We start from the raw sequence: 14,474 nt of genomic DNA, 5'->3' as shown, positions 1-14,474 counted from the left end.
TCAGCTATTGAGACCTGACTTAGGTTAAATGCCCGTGTTGACATTGCTCCTCTTGAATGAATGGGCTTTTTATTTAACTGGTGGCTGCTGACTTTGTGGGGGTCATCAGGTCATTAAAATGATGTTTGTTTGAATTTGGCAGGATGAGAAATTGGATTTGTATTTACAGTTTTTTTGTTCCCAAGGCTGTTCTCACCACTAGCCCCCAACAATACTCTTTTGATTTTATTAAGAAGCCCTTATAAAAAAAGAATGAAATACAACAGCGGTTCATGGAATGTTCTAGGCTTCATTGGTACATAATGCCTCTCTTTTCTCAAGTGCCTGCAAATGAAGACGGTAAGGAGGTCCTTGATTAAACAAACATGCTAGGAATGGAAATGTCTTTTCTGGTATCACATATTAATTGTACAGATTGTCATGGAATCCATGTGGCTATTAATTTACGCATTCAAGCAATATCCCAGCAACTGAGTCTGAGGGGAAAGTGTACTGGAGTTGGACTCAAAAGGCTTAAGTTATTTTCTGGGCCCAGCCACTTGCTGTTAACATGGTTTTCAATATGTCAAATAACCTCTTTCAGTCTCAGTTTTCTCGTCTGCAAGATGGAAACAATAACATCTAGTGCATTAGAAAAGGCTAAGCTATACTGTAGCAACTGATACAACTCCAAATTTGCGTGGCTTAGTCTAACCAAAACTTACTTCAGGAGCATCTGTTGCAGGTTGTCAGGTCTCTCCTCCATTTGGTGACTCAGGATTTCAAGTTCTCTTCCTCTTTTTTTTTTTTTTACATTTTTAAAAATATTTTTATTGACAAAACCTAACAACATACAAGCACGAACATTCTTAACATACGAACATTACATTCTTGGTATATAATCAATGACTCACAATATCATCACATAGTTGTATATTCATCCCCAAGATCATTTCTTAGAATATTTGCATCACTCCAGAAAAAGAAATAAAAAGAAAAAAGAAAAAACTCATGCATACCATACCCCTTACCCCCCCATTGACTGCTAATATTTCCAACTACCCAATATATTTTAATCTTGTTTCACTTATTTTTTTCTTATACCCCTTACTGCTCCCTTTCTTTCATCACTAGTATTTCAATCCACTCAATTTAGTTTAACATTTGTTCCCTCTATTATTTAGTTATTTTTAATCCATATGTATGTTTTACTCATCTGTCCATACCATAGATAAAAGGAGCATCAGACACAAGATTTTCACAATCCCACAATCACATTGCGAAAGCTATATCATTATATGGTCATTTTCAAGAAACATGGCTATTGAAACACAGCTCTACATTTTCAGGCACTTCCCACTAGACTCTCTAATACATCTTAAACTAAAAAGGGGATATCTAGATAATGCATAAGAATAACCTCCAGGATAACCTTTCAACTCTGTTTGAAATCTCTCAGCTATCGACGCTTTATTTTGTCTCGTTTCTCTCTTCCCTTTCAGTCAAGAAGGTTTTCTCAATCCCTTGGTGCCGAGTCCCAGCTCATCCTAGGATTTCTGTCCCATGTTGCAGGGAGGTTCACACTCCTGAGAGTCATGTCCCCTGTACAGAGGAGGAGGGCAGTGAGTTTGCTTCCTGTGTCCACTGAGGAAAAGTGAATCTGCATCTGAGCAACAAAAGTGGTTCTCTGGGGTTGACTCAGGCTTAATTTTAAGTTGGCTTAGACTATCCTTTGCAGAGATAAGTTTCGTAGGAACAAACCCCAAGATTGAGGGCTCAGCCTATTGATTTGGTTGTCCCCACTGCTTGCGAGAATATCAGGAATTTTCCAAACGGGAAAGTTCAATTTTTCCCCTCTCTCACCATTCCCTAAAAGTGACTTGGCAAATACTTTTTTATTCACTGCTCAAATCACTCTGGGATTTATTGGGGCATTACCCTGGACAAACCTACAAAATCTCATGCCTTATTCAAAGTTCCATATACTTATGGTGTTCAATGAACCTGTCCATGTAAGTTATCTTAGAAGTAGCACTAGTCAAAATATAAATTTTGTACCAAATAAACATTTTTTCAAGCTCTCTTCCTCTTATCTTTGCTGCCTCAATGAGGGGTTTCCGAAGTTGTCACAATAGGGGGAGAAAGGGAGCTGGAGGAGACACATTGGCTCTTAGCTTCCTTGACCCGACAATGACATTGCCCACCTCTGCTCACAGTCCGTGTGAGTGAGTCCCAAGTCACTACAAGGAGGCTGGGAAATGCAAGGGAGCACGTGGACTATTTGGTGAGCACTTCCTGTCTTTGCCATGTGTGGCTCATGCATATTTTGTGATACTCACATGGGATAACAGATTGAAGCATCTCATATATATTTTATGATATTTATAACAGGATTATATTTCTTAATATTGCATTCATACATATGCTCATTTAGAAATTTTAGCTGGCATTTGTATACATCCATCTTTTTTTTATTGTTGCCTCTCCTTGAGATAGAAAACAGTGGTTATAACATTGTTTTCAAGGCTGATTGGTAAGTTCTTTACTCTTACCTTTTTTCACCTGAGCAGGAGGTCAGCTATCATTTGATTAGACTAACACAGTGAAGACACATTGGAATGAATTAAATATTTGAATTATAAAAGAGTTTTAGAAGAAATACTAGGGACCTGCTGAAATTCGAAGTAGCTCCTAATAAGCCTTGCGGGTTCTGTATTAATGAACGATTAAGATGTCTCTATAATGAACAGCTGCATTTGCATGTAATCTGCATGCCAAGGCCTCTCTTGAGTAGGGTAAACATGACTCCCAGCAATCTTGTTTATATTATTGATTTGTTTAGTAAAACCATGACTCAAAGAGAGTACAAAGGCTGGCTTCAATGCAGCCTGGGCTAAATTATCATAATTCTGGAATGAGTGGAATCTGAAATAATGAGATTTTCCTTTAACTTTGCCCTGGAGGTTTCTATGTAGTATTGGGAGAGGAAAAAAAATATTTGTTTTACTTAAAAACACACAACTTCCATTGTGTTCAAAAGTGGAGTTAGAAAACAGGCCAATAAAACTGCCTCATGGGACTTTTTCTGTTGTTAATGTCACTGTTTGAGGAACTTAGCACAAGAGTTGGCCCCCCCCCCCCCCCGATACACCCATCACTCACACAAACATTATTTGGCTCATTTATTTTTGAAATCATTGCCTGTAACATAACTGAAACAGTCACGGTCTTTGCTAGTAATTCCTTGTTTTTCTAAAGCTCTAAATCACGGATTTGGTGTGCAATGGGTATGCTCAAATTCATTGCAAGGTGAGCCCTGTGTCTGTTGTTGTGCTCATGGGTTGTAACCTACAGAAGCTTCCAGAAGCCTAATTATAACTATTGCTCATGTGTTCTTTCAGTACTGCATGTATCTAAAACCACATGCTATATGGAGTATGCACTGTTGTGTTCAGAATGTGAGGTGGACATTGCTCATCCTCCTGCGTGGAGTCCACTCTGTCTTCTTTGATGACATTCCTTCCAACCTCAGTCTTATTGAGACTGTCAGATGAGGCACCCTGCCCTCTCTTGGTCAAGATATGGGCACATGACCAAGCCAAGGAAATCAGAATTCTCCTTCCTGGGAACCTCCAATATTGACTACAAGGCTAGAAGCAGCTGGGGTTGATTCTTCTGGAGAGTTGTCTCCTAAAAACATTGCCCTTATTTTCCTGCTACTCAGACCCCTGAAAGTTCTCTGATTCTTCCCTCTCTGACCCTTTTCTTCAATTCTTTGTGTTCCTCCATAGCTTCCCAATCATTTCTCTTTTTGCTTGTTAGCTCTTGTTGGTTTCTATTACTTATAGACAAGAATCCTGTTTTAATATAGTTAGTTGTATTTGTCTTAGAATCTTAATATTTCAGTAGATGAAACCTTAAAGATAAATGCAAAATGCGTTATAGTAAGATATGAAAGGTTGGCCAGAGTTTTTTTTTATTGTATTATAATTCCGTATATTAATAATGGTCAAAAGAACCATTAACTGCAGGTTGGATATATTTCCCCCCCTGGCTAGTCCCCTGGTCATAATATGCAAAGTAAAAATAGTCCTCTTCTTTGTAGACTTATAGATTCAGCCATTTAATTGATATTGCTACTTGCATGTCTTACAGACCCAAAGTGTCAAAAACAAGACTCTTAATTTACCCCAAATTTGCATCCCAGGGAGCCGAAATTCAGGATAATAAAGGAATCCTCATTTTCGTTCTGTTGCCACTTCTCACCTGGCATCCTGAGTAGAAAGGTGACACCTAAAAAGAATAATTTAGGATCATATTTTTCCCAGGTGCTTTTAATAAAGCTTTTATCTATCTATCTATCTATCTATCTATCTATCTATCTATCTGTCTATCTAATCTGTCATCATCATCTACCTAATCTATCCATATCATCTGTCCATCTATCTATCATTCTTCTTCATTATAATCACATTATGAAATTTGGAAAAGAGAGAAGAAAAAAGTCTCACGTAGCCCTAGAACCCAAAGACAGCTCTTACTAATATTTTGATGGAATTCCTTTCCTAGAAATTTTAACATGGTATTGAGAATAGTTCATATGCTCTTTTAAAATTGCTTTTCACTTACCATTATTTAATGATTCGTCTTTGTATGGCAACCCAGGCTTCATAACTATCTTCTAAAGAGCTGTATATTATTCTATTAAGTAGCTATCCTATATTTACTCAACCGTTCCTCTTCTGGACATTTAGACAGGTGGAGTAAATACAGAATATCCAGCTTTTGTATCTACACATGTCTTAGTAGAAGGAGAATTGCTTGCAGCTGTGGGAAACAATTTAGCTAGCTCTGAGACTGCCTTGGTGATAGATTTGCAAAGCTTTTGCAGTTGATTTTTTTTTTCCACTAGCGACAGGATTGCTCAGATACAACTGCTTATCACAACATGAATATCTGTAGTCTCAAAGTGGTGAGAAAGTTTTAAATCCCAAATTTGATGTTTGCCCATGAATACTTGAAAGGACAATAGATTTTGCATGTGTGTGTGTTACTCCTAGCCTCTAGGGCTGGTAAGGTTTTAATAATTTGTATTCAATTTTTGCTATTGAGTTATTGAATTTAAGTTTTGGACTTCAGTCCCTTTGGACTCACTTCTGCTCCTTCCCCCATATTTCAGCAGAAAGTGCTTGTGCTTGGGTTTCCACTCTTGGAGGGCAATCCTTGATCTGAACTGTTTTCATTTATTTTATTTAAAATTACAAAGACATTTCCAGTTATATTTGGTTTTGCAATTCATTCCTTCCTCTATTTCACAAAAACCATAAAACCCACATTGTCTAAAAATGCTGTGTTGAAGAAATGGATTCAGTCCTTCTTGGAGAACAGAAAAGGATGGAGCCAGGATGTGTTATAAACATTTCCAGGGCGACTGCCTCTTTCCCAGAATTGGTTTTAGTCAAAGGTTGCTGACTAGTTGAGTGATTTCAGTTGGTTGTTTCTGACCCTAGCCCCCTACTTGAACTTGACTTGGGATATATCATGGAGACATCTGTCTACATCATCTCTACGTCCTCTCTACTCTCAGCTCTACAACCTCCACCCCTGCCAGTCTAGCCCCTGCCATTATTTTTTAAGGACCTAAGCCATGAAAAACCAAGAATTTGGATTTTTTGAATGAACATTTCTAATGATAAACTTGGTGGTTTCCTGTCCTAAAAACACAGATTCAGCGAATTCTCATGGTTCTGCAATGTGGATCTTTCTTTTCCGCTTAGATTAAACATCCTCCTTCCCTTTGATTGCAACATTTGATCTTCTATGCTCAGAATCTGTAAATTCTCTGATCAGTTTATTTTCAGCAGATTACAACCGGCCTTTCATTTTTCAAGCTGAGGAAAACCAAGTGGAAAGTGTGGGTTTTCTGGAGGATGTTTTTTTCCTGTTTGCTCTTCGTATTTAATTGAAGACTGTGATAGATGGATCACAGATGGGAGGCTTGGTCAGGCAGGCATTGCTTCTGGTAGGTGCTCACATTCTAAATATGTTGGACAGAATCCTACTACTGTTGTGTAAAAATGCAGGTATTACCACCTGGCCACTGAGCCAATCAATGATCGTCGTGGTCCCAACCCAAGACTTGGGAGAGAATTTTGAGAAAATCTGTGTCTCGTCCCTCCTTACACAGACAATTTCAAAGTCTGCCCTGCCACTCTCCATCCCTTCTTCCTGCCCAGATTTAGGAGGGAAGGGAAGAAAAGGGAAAAGACATATTATAGGCAAACTGTTCACAACTCTGCTTCCTATTCTTGGGCTAGAAAACATACCCATTCCTAGGGGAAGCATAGGTGAGAAGGTAAATGTTCCACTTTTTGGAGGCACCTTTGGAGACTAAGAATCCCCCTTTACATTCCTGAACATTTTATATCACTTTTGGTGACTGCCCCATAGTATTCTTATAATTTTTTCTCAAGCCTGCCTCTCCCGCTACATTGTTGAGGGTGGAGAGACATCTCCATCAGCCAACTGTTGAGTTGAATAAACGAGTCATTGTTGAGGATCTCCTCCAGTATAGGGGGGAGACTGGGTTGAGAGAAGGAGAGTGGGTTTCTGAGGTTTACAGCCTTTGTTTGGATTGGATTTTGGTTCTGCCAAGTTGACAGTCAAGGACTGGGATGGCCTCATACCTCCTTCCTCCAATTCCGCCCACTCTTCCCCCTTCACAAGGAGGAGATGACTTCGTCATCTTAGTTTAAAATGAAAACTTCCCTAAGTATAAGGTCCCAAACATCCCCCATTAGTTGCTAATTATTTGGGAATATGCAGCAGAAAAAAAATGTCTTCTTCCTTAACAAGTTATTACTTAATAATAGGTTAATTATTTGTGCAGAGGTAGTTTAGAAAATGCCTTTTTACTTAAGCCAATATTTGAACTGGCCTAAGCACCGATGAGGGAATAATATCCTTCTCTTTTTCAAGATGATTCTTGTTTACTTTGTGTCAAATCAAGACTCTTTCAGCATTGAAATCCTAAGTGTACTCCAGATGCAAGGCAGGCAGCTTCTTTGGAGAAGCTATTACCTTTTGTTTGTTTCCCTCAACACTTCACTTAGTGATCTTTGTTTGGCTTAAGTCATGTCTCAACAGTGCCGAATCAACCATTACATGGGTTTTGAAAGGGCTGGTTTATCAAGAATCCCCTGGAGCCACCTGGGGCCCGCCTTAGAAATGTGTAGACCTGTCTGCTATCTCACTCTCACTTAAGAATCTAGGCTTTAGTTCTTTAGGCAATAAAGGGGGGAGGTAGAATTGATTAGAGCTGAAAGATGAGGGTTCTGGCCTTGGCCCTTTTGCTAGCTGGTGAGTGACCCTAGATATGCCACTTCAATTTCTCTGGGTTTCAGTGTTCCCATCTTACATTGGTCTAAAACTATCAACCCTCCTCCAATTCTGAAACCCAATGTTTCCTCTAATGCTCATTTCTAGATCTAAAATTAAGTTTCTAGGATTAAGATGTTTAGCTCAACTGCTTGCAAAACTAGTTTGGAGGTAAGAAATAGATAATCTGAAAAGTTGTCCCCTTCAGTCTCTATGCATTCAGCCCTTCCAGCAAACCAGAAGCAGAGTTTTCTTAGACTGAAGCTTAGAGCTCCAGGATGCTTTAGATGGGGGCAAATCTGGGATGGTTTCAATTCTCAGCAAACTCCACCTCTCTACCTGGGTCTTTCGTATCTGAGTTGGTTTCTTTCAAAAAGGAAGTAGTTCAAATCTTTAGTGGAAGCGATTATATATTGATAAGTATGTTCATGTTAGCTGGTTTAATAACAGCCCCTGACCCCATCTCAGTGGCTCAATACAATAAAATTGTATTTCTTGCTCTCCAAAAGTCACAAGTAGATGCTCCTGGCCCGGTGACTCTATCGGGAGTGAACCTCTTCTGCAAGCTGTGAACAAGGCTCCCTCTATCATGTGATTTCACCTCAGAGACCCTGCTTCCAGCTTGGAAGAGGGAGAGGCAGACAGTGAGAACAAATGATAGTACCAGAAGTTATGTGGTCCCAATTGAACTGCAAAGGGTTTAGGAACACAGCCTTCCTGTGAGGCCAAGAAGAGGAAACAAATTTGGTGTGTATGTAGTATTATTTCTGCCACAGTAACTCTGCCTCCTGCCTTGGAGAGATGAAGAAATAGAAGCCAGATGAGCACCCTCAGCCCTGATGGCATAGCTGGGTAGGTTTCAGAAAAAAAAGATTGTGATTTCCATTACTCTCCTGAAGACTTTGAGCCAGGCTTGCCTTGTCATCATTCTTTACCCCAGTTATATTAGTTAACTCAGGACTGTAGTTTCATTCCTCAATTTGCATAATATTCTCCCCATGCCTCATGGGAATAAGATGGGAATTAATTTAAGTGACTGACAGCTTCTACCTGCTGAGGCTTATAATCCCTGGTAAAGGGCCATTGAACCACATCTTAAGAAAAGTAGAAAGGATAATAATCATGATAAAAGCCAATATCTATCAGTACCTACTAGAAACCTCCCACCATGCCAGGTGTGCTTTAGAGCTACCTCATTTTAATACTCGCATTTAATCTTCAAGACTTACTTTTTCCAAGTGACTTGGAAACTGACTATGAAGGCTGGATTTCTAAGTGATTTTGAGGAAAAGAGCAATTACAATTGCTTCTAAGGTGATCCCTTTGAGAACAGCCATCATTAGGATGGATAAATTCTGATGGGCTTGTCAAGACACTGGTTGCATGACCACAGAGTTCCATCCAAGTGACTTGGGGTAGGGTGGTGACCCTGGGGTTGACATGTCTTCACTCCTGCTATTGTAAGGTTCTCCCACCTGCTCTTCATTTTCATTGCCGCCCACTCAGCTGGCAAACTTGTAGGCAGAACACTGGGGGATCTACCTGCCTGTTTAAATGGAGAGTCTCATGCTTTGGGGGGCTGGGCTTTGGGGGATTCCAACTAAAGAGTGATGCAAACAGCTCAGAGGGATGGTGTTAGAAGGGCTCAGACCTTGTCACTGAAGTGATTGGCCTCTAAGCATCCATCCTTTTCTCTCTCAGAGGCAGTGGCTGGGTCTGCTCCTCTTCAAGTACAAATGTGGATTCCATTTGCATTATGTTCAGATGTATCCTACAAAAAGGTATGTGGCAGTAGTGGTGATGGTGGAACATCTGGATCTTTCCTTCTCCCCTCCACAACTCTAGAGGTGCCCATCATAATAAATTTCCCAGGGCCATTGGTGGAACTGGAGTGGAGTTGAGTTGGGGGTCATCAAGCTTTTAAAAGACACCTAGTCTTTAGATAAGGGACACTTCCAACACAAATGATGTCTTTATTTGGGGTGGGCATTCAAAAATATTTTCAGAACAGGCCTTCACAGGAATTTTATGCCCCCAAGACAATGGGAGACATTTCCCCACATCTGAAGAGCTTATCCAGAGGCGACAAAGCCCATGGTGTTTAATGTTGAGGTCAGAATCTGGGCTGATAGCTACAAATTACAGCCTCTGTTTTAATATGTCATGAGGATTTCAGATAGGACAAAAAATAGGACAAATCAAAAAGTCTTTCAAAAGCAACAAAATAAAAAAATAAAGTCAGAAAAAAGGAAGAAAATAAAAAAATAAAGTCAAATATACAATTATTATTTTTAGTTTCTGAAACATAACTTAAAAATGCTTTAGTTACACGAAATTGCCCAAGGAAAGGAGGGAAAAGGCAACCTGATGAATCCTTTGAACTATTCGGGGAACACGACAGGTTCTCCCGGCACCCCACTACATACATTTCCTCCAAGGCCCTTCTCTCAGCTCCATGAATTTGCCAGGGAGGCTTCATGATGCAGCTTTGGAAATGGAGATTCCAAAGGAGATGAGCTGGATCTTCTATCCATTCATGAGGCACCAGGCTGCTGGGTTGATAAAAAGACCAGACATTGACATTCCCTCTTTCCTAAAGAAGGGACTTGGTGGATGGCCTTTATCTTTTAGGGAAATGAACTCTTTGAGAGTGACACAGCCTTTCTTGGTGTTTTCGGATCATCACCCAGAGATGACTTTTTATGTCAGCCTTCATGTTTCTCTGGTCTGACACCGCCAAGGTGGTCCCAGCCTCTGATTTAAATCCTAGACCCATTATTTATCAGATGATCAAATAGAGCCACCGAAAACCATAAAGTATGTCAGCCAGGTTGTCTGATTTGACGGTCTTGCTAAATAGCCATAACAACCATAGACTACTGGAGATAGGCCACCGATGGCCATAGCACTTACTACTGAAAGTCTCTGTTATCTTCCTGAGAGACGCTCTGTCTTAATCACAGTGGAACGGATTACATTTCCGTGGTTCAAATTGCATTATGGCATATCTTTAGTTCAGAGTTCCATACCTCGTCAAGAGCTAGAGCCTGTCAGCTGGGGACTCCTTTTGGGAATTTGATTTCATTAATACTTACTGTTAGTGGCCTTTAATTAATGTTAAATGAAAATGGGATTCTAAAAGCATTACAGAGGACTTTCCACTTGGGTGTCAAAATAAATTACAGTGATTAATAAGCTTTAAATGGCCATCCCAAGAGATCATTTGAATTCCATTTTGATAGTAAGACATTGACTAGGATATGTTTATAATTAAAAAAATTAAAAAATACATCCCAAGGAGAAATTTCTATCTGATCTTACCAGTAAGAAATGTGGAAGTTCTGCTAAACAATGTCCTTAGCTTATGGGCACAGTAAGAGATGGGTAGGGCGGGCCACGGTGGCACGGCAGGTAAGAATGCTTGCCTGCCATGCCCGAGGACCCAGGTTCGATTCCCGGTGCCTGCCCATGTTAAAAAAAAAAAAAAAAAAAAAAAAAAAGATGGGTGTTAGAACAGAGTGCAAGAGCTCTGTTGGTGGCCTTCTCTGTGTTATTATGGGATGTCAGGCTCTGCTTTATTTATCCATCCTTTCTGCCTACTGTTCTCCCCTAACTCAACAAACACACCATATGCCCACACCTATAATGGAGAAAAGGTGGAGTATGAACAAACAGACACTAACGTCCACAGAGAGCTTGCTATGTGTCAGTTGGCATGCTACTTGCAGACTTTGTCTCAGTTTATTCTCACAATAACTCCCTCAGGTAGGGCTTCTTATTCTCCCCATTTTAGAGGTAAGGAAACCGAGGCTCAGAGAGGACCATTACTTGCACAAGGACCTCAGTGCAAGTGTCAGAGCAGGATGCAGATAGGGGCTTGTCTGAATCCCAGGACCAGTCTTTTTACTCTGTTTCATTGTGAAACAGACATGTTTTCAAAAACCCTGCTCTCCTGCTAACAAGGATCAAGGTGGACTGGGATTCAGGACAGCTGCCTTCTCCTGTGAGGAAGATGGAGGGCCAGGCAGGAAGCCAGGGCAAGGGTCCTGTGTAATGGCAAATGCGGTGGAGCAAGAGACTATCCCAGTGGCTTTGGCACCCCGCAGTGGTCACCCCCTCCCCAGAACCGCTGGGCCAACAGGTTAGTGTGGAAATGCTGGTAATGGTAGACTGCATTTGGAAAGGACTGCCATGTTGACTCTGCCCCATTGCTTGAACCATGTTCAATACCTTCACTGTAATGATCTCCTTCCCATATTGTCATATAATAGGTTAAAAATGGTCTGAAGTATCACTTAGAAGAGGCAATTCAAGTCAGTTCTGCCTTATCTGATCACTTTCCCACCTCACTGCAAGTTCTTTTCTTTCTTTTCTGGGGACCTGGAGCCCAGCATAACCAGGGCACAAAGGGATGACATGAAAATAATACCAGTCTATTTATGAAGCAGCTTTTAGGTACCAGGCATACTGCTAGCACTGTACTTCCATCTTATTTACTCCACATCTGTTGTTCCTCCTAAAGCAAAGCAAAGATGGCCACAGCTACACACACACAAGCCCTGCCTTAAGGTAAATGTGTTGATCTTGAGTTTTTAGATGACCTAAATCTCCTTCTCTATTGGAGTCTGGGTATTAAAGGACTAAACTGCAACCACAGTGAAGCTCGCCTAATCGATTAGGTGTTGTTTCCTTGCCAACAAGGAAATCCACTCCCTCCCATGATCCCCAGCCTCTCCACCCTCAGGTGGTATCATCGTCTCCCACTCCAGGAGGCAATGGAAATCCGTCTCCCAGTTGTTATGTCACATCCCTTCACGTGGTGGTTCCATCAGTGCTCTCTCCTTCCCTCTGCTGAAGGACCCAAAGGACAGGGTCCTGACTGTTGGTTGTCTGAGGGACCCCAGGGCCTGGATGTGCTTTGGCTCCTGTACGTCCTCAGGACAGTTCCCCGAATGAATGAGTGAAGGAGTGGCTGAGGAGTGGAGGATCTCACGGTGCCGGCCACAGAGAGCCTTGCATGGGGTCCTTGCTTGTCCATCCTGGTCAGCTGATGCCATTTCGCTCCCATCTCTGGTGAACAGTAAAAGATGGCTCGGTTATGGAGAGAGGGTCAGCTAAAGAGATTAGGAGTCTTGGTGGTTGGCACGGCTGACCAGGCATGCACTCATCCTCTCTGCCAGGACACAGGAGCCGCCCAACTTCAGGACGGTGAGACGTAAACATCTCCATGGAAACGGTCTCCTTAATCGGTTGAACTTTATAATAGGCCTTCCTGGAGAGGTCTTGTGATCAGAAACTGCTTTCTCTCAGGTCCTGGAGGGTGGGGGAGCCTGCAATGGCAGCCTGCCTCTGATATCCCTTCCCTCCTGCTGTACAGAGTGCATGTCTTGCTTTTTCCTTTCTTTTCCTGTGTGTGTGTAAGAGAGAGAAAGACAGAGAGCGAGTGTGTGTTTACATAATGGAGTTTGTGTGTGTATATCAGTGTGTGCTCCTGTGTATGTGTCTCTGTGTATGCACAAGTGTGTGTCTGTGTATGCACGTGAGTATGCCTGTGTGGGTGAGTGTGACTGTGTGTGGAAGTGTTTGTATCAGTGAGTGCAGTGGGTGTTTGTATATGTTTGCATTTGTGTGTCAGTATATGTGCATGTGTGTGCATGGATGAGTGTGTCTCTCAACAAATGCGTGCATATCCGTGTCTGTATATGCAAGTGTGTGTGTTTGTATGTATGCGTGGGTGTGTTTGCTTGTGTGTGGATGACTGTTTTGTGCATCTGTATATGTCAGTGTATGTGTGCCTATGTTTATGAGTTTTTGTGTATGAACATGGGTGAGTGTGTGTTTGTGTGTGGGCGAGTGCATATGGGCACATGACTGTGTGTATGTCAGTGCGTGCATCTTTGTGTCTTAGTATGTATGTCTGTGGGTGTATGTGTGGGTCTCTGGGAATGTGCATTGGTGTTGCACGTGTGTCTGCGTGTGCTTGAGTGTGCCCCCTTCACCCCCAGGAAGATGGCAGCCCCTCACCCTCGGTGGCTCCCCCCATCTCCATCTCTCTGCATGTTGATATTATCACTTTGGCTTCCCAAGTCTGGCAGGAGACGCAGAATTAAACACAGACGCTCTGGTGCCAAAACAAAATCGTGAAAAGATTTGAAGCCCCCGTTCCCTAAACTTGCAGCCTATCAAACTGGGAACAAGCCCGGCTTTGTTTTATTTCCTGCATCGAATGGGGGGGGGGATGCGGGGAGAACCGTCTGGAGCCACATTGGTTCTGATAGAAGAGCTGAACTGAAGCCAGGGAATTTAAAATTGCTGAAACCCAAAGCAGAAAGGAGACAGCAAGATGTGATGGGAAGGGAAAAAAGCGTATATGAGAGGGAAAAAAAGACATTCTTACCATGGATTGGGAATGAGGAAAGAGTGGCAGTCCAATTTTGAGAAACATAGAAACACCGAAGGAAAAAAAAGGTGGTTTAGGCAAAAGAACCAGACAGCAGAAGCCCCTTCTCTGATCTTGCTTCACCCTGAGTCTGGTCGGCTTCTTGGGTGGCGCCTGCAGATAACAGGGGCAGAAGGAGTGGGTTCCAGATGAATGTGTTTGCACATCCAGCCCTGAATTTTACAACTGGGAAGCTACTCCCCCCGAAACACAAGGGGTCTGGGGCAGAGCAGGTCTTGGACTCCCAGTCCAGTGCTCCTGTTGGCGTTGAGTCCTCTGATGGGAGGTAGAAGCTGGTTTCTCTTCGACCTTCCGTGTGTCACAGCTGCAGCGCTGCCTCATTACTGTACTTCCAGAAAGCCTGTTTACCTCCTTTATTTGACTGGCCTCACCTGAATTTTCTGGCTTTATTTTAATAACACTGTCCAGCACCGAGACATCAAGCAGGTTGTGTTTTCACTGATTTTGACGAAGAGTTTCATTTTTCCTTTTTCCTTTCTTTGTCTGCCCCGAGGGTATGGGTGACACTAGTTGCCCAAACCTGCAGCTCCCAGGGCGGCCAGCCTCCAGGGTCGACTGTGACTTGGACATCCAAGGGTTTGTGGGGATGGTTCATGCAGCATCATGCAGGGCTGGAGAGGGGGAATGGACTCAGGTGGGAAGAGTCATGCCACTGCCA

Source organism: Tamandua tetradactyla, chromosome 13 (assembly GCF_023851605.1).
Source record: "Tamandua tetradactyla isolate mTamTet1 chromosome 13, mTamTet1.pri, whole genome shotgun sequence".
NCBI classification, from domain to species: Eukaryota; Metazoa; Chordata; class Mammalia; order Pilosa; family Myrmecophagidae; genus Tamandua; species Tamandua tetradactyla.
The sequence above is the reverse complement of the archived record's forward strand: the minus strand, read 5'-3'. Positions refer to the sequence as shown.